Here is a 3,244-nt window from a genome sequence, read left to right on the forward strand (position 1 = left end):
AAAAACATAACACGTAAACGAAATACATAAATGTAAGCACTTAGAATTCGAGAGGTAGGCATTCTCTCCCAAACCCTAACACTAACACCTATAATTCGACAGGTATGTAATCTCTCCCAAACCCTGACTCTAAGACTCAAAGCAACAATTTCATCCTCCCTAACCATAACCTATTAAGGCCTATTTATACCAAATCATGATAATTAACAAAAGATTAAATTGCTCGTAGGTGGCGGTGTAACATTACTCCCATCCCAAAAAGACATATTGTCCTCAAGGTAGGAAGAAAATGAAACTGCAATTGGATCAAGCCATATGACTCCCACTCATAAATAGGTTTGAGTCTGGCTCTTGCCGTCAACACTTGATTGAAATAAGTGATGGATCGTTGACATTGCATGAGCACTACACCTATTCCATAGCTTGAAGCATCTGTATCTACATTGAATGGTTGGCTGAAATTCGATAACATTCATACTGGTACACTCGTCATGGCCTTCTTTAACTTCTCAAAAGTCTAGGTCTCCACCTTCTCAAACTGAAAGTTATCCTTCTTCAGTTTCTCCATCAATAACCACACAATTGAATTAAAACCCTTCACGAACTTTTGGTGGTATCCTTGAAGTTCAAAAGTTCTCTCAACCCTTAAAGGTCTTAGGTAATGGCCACTCCAAAACACCTATCACCTTCGATGCATTCGTCGACACTATGGACTTGCACATACTAAGGTCACCTCAAAGTACCCTCGTCTTGACTCCCTCTTGAATACTCTGTAGTTTCAAAAACAATCACTTACAATAACATCAGAGTTAACCCAAACTACAATGGAAAACAAATATTATTATTCAAAGCGAACAAACAGTTACAAGATCATAACAAAAAGTAAATACAACAACAAACATGCAACACTAACAAAATCAATTAAAGCAAATCCCAAGAGTGGTGATTGGTGAAAGTGGTTGTGAGTTGTTCGTGGGTGCAACCGAGAATGGAAGGGGAATGTTGGCCTGCTGCAGGGAGAAGGTTGGGGTGGCTGTGAACTGCTGTGTGGGGATTGTATGGGATGGGGAAGTAGTTAGTTGGCAGGGAGCTGGTTCGACATGGCTGGAGAGTAATTAGTTGGCAGGGAGCTGGTTCGGCATGGCTGGAACAATAGCTAGGATGAGGCTGAAGTGATTCCGTGAGGCTGAGACAGCAGAGAGGTGGTAGGAAAAGGGTTGGTTGGATGCTGGAAGGTGACGACAACGGATGACAGTAAAGTGGGAGGGAGCGAGGTGGTATGCGATTGCAGGAAAACAATGGGGAGGGGTGGTTGTAGCAAATATGGTGATGGTGGAGGCGAAGGGAGGGTGGTGGGCAGCAGGATAGCTAAGGGAGGGCTGTCAAGAGGCTACGACAATAAAGTGGGATGGTTGGAAGAGGTTTTAGAAGAGTTGAATGGGATAAATATCCCCTTGGGATCAAGCTACAACTGGTGAGCCACTAAAACCCTTGGAGAAGGACACTACCTCGTATGAGATACAGTCGGAGCAACACTCGTCGTCGGATACAACCCTAGAAGGGAAAACAACTGTCGAAGTCAAGATGGACAAAAAATTAAAATCAGGAAGACCAAAAAAATTGAACTCTAAGACAACTAACAACATATTTATAATAAGTACTAGTAGTTAAAATAGTAAGGAATTAGAATAGAACGAAAATAGAATTATGAAGGTAATAGAAAAGGCAAGGAATCAAAATCAAAAAACTGTTGGGGGAGCTTCAACTTTATTCCTTGAAGCTTTTGGTTCCTTGTAGCATGGAGTCAAGTCTTTCATGTTGATGGTAACAGAGATATTGCATTCCCATGGGAGTTCAATCATGTATGTGTTGTCATTCCACAACACGTTTTGATAGAATAAATGTGCTTCCTCTCTTGGCACAACATAAGTTGAAGCTGCATATATATGTAGGGTCCCATAATGTAACACTTGAACTCTTAAATCTGAAACCTTCTTCTTTCACTTCTCGTACTCGGTGAAATGTAGTTGATAAACCAATATGTGAGGAGAAGTTAACTTCGGTGAAATTTGTGGCAGACTGCACCACTCTCACTAACAACCATTTAGGAGAGACATCTTCTTCACTGATAGGAGCTAGATCCCATTGCAGAATTTCCTTTCCCATCAAGTGTCGAAGACAAATTTTTAGGATGGGGTTCATCCCTCTTGTCTTGACATCTGATGTTCAGTACCATACTGAATTGAATCTAACATTTGAATAACTCCATGTAATCTTCCTTACGTGACACAAAATGACCCCCTTTTTGACGCACTGGACCTCCCTCAGTAGGTGCAACCCAGAAATAAGTCTATAGATTTGAGTGGTCTAGATTTCTCTTATATGGGGTTGTCATGCTTCTAGTGTCAGTTCTTCAAACTCATGATTGCCTTGGATACTCATCGTGAAATTGATTGGAGTCTCTCCTACGGGCTTAGCTGTAATAATGTGCATCTTTTCCTCCGCAACTGGAAGCAGATCCTTCTTTGTGTCTTCACCGTCTTCAGTGTCTTCTGTGTCATTATCCAAAATTTCAAAAACACCCTGCTCAGTGAAACATATCACCACTTGGTTGTGCAGTTTGATTCAAAATACACAAATTTTGGGCACTTGCAATATTTCCTGGCGTAGATAGTATTAGGGCTGCGGATTGGTTCTACCTGTTTACTATTCTAACTCAGTTTTCCCTCTGACGGGCTTTGATATTCTCCTGGGTGTAATATGGTTGTAAGATCCCGAAGTTGAGTACTGCTTGTAAGATGTGGTCTCCCGGTGATGTGGTCTCTCCACTTCTAAAGCTGGAGTTTGAACCTTCTGTCTATAGTAAGGTGGTAGGAATTGACACTGGATGTCACGCGTCATCTTTAGATTCTTGCTTTTATCATTTGCTGGCTCTTCTCTCGGCCCATTCTAATACTGGATTCAAAGTATTATGACCGGTCTTTTGTATTACTAAAGTCCTATGGGAGGGATTCAGATCCTCATCTCTTGCTCCTCGACTCTTCTCCATGTCCCGGTCAAGGGTAATCTCTCATTTGGTTTCATTCTCAATATTCGCAAGCCGCCGCTGGCGTTGGCAGATCTCTTGTTGCATTTCCTTCTGGGTAGGCTCAGACATGCATCTCCTTAGTGGCATGGTTAGGGTTAAGGGTTGGGTGTAGGAAACTTATTGAATTGTAAGAGACTTATTGAAGATGTAGGGAGA

General features: G+C 41.7%; 1 protein-coding gene across 1 annotated transcript in view; it reads left to right on the forward strand.

The window, feature by feature from the left end:
- Nucleotides 1–3,244, forward strand: part of LOC110019680 (U1 small nuclear ribonucleoprotein C) — a gene marked incomplete at its 5' end in the record, with an annotated part of 45,182 nt that overhangs the window by 33,067 nt on the left and 8,871 nt on the right.

Source organism: Phalaenopsis equestris, unplaced genomic scaffold (genome assembly GCF_001263595.1).
Source record: "Phalaenopsis equestris unplaced genomic scaffold, ASM126359v1 Scaffold000068, whole genome shotgun sequence".
Taxonomy (NCBI): domain Eukaryota; kingdom Viridiplantae; phylum Streptophyta; class Magnoliopsida; order Asparagales; family Orchidaceae; genus Phalaenopsis; species Phalaenopsis equestris.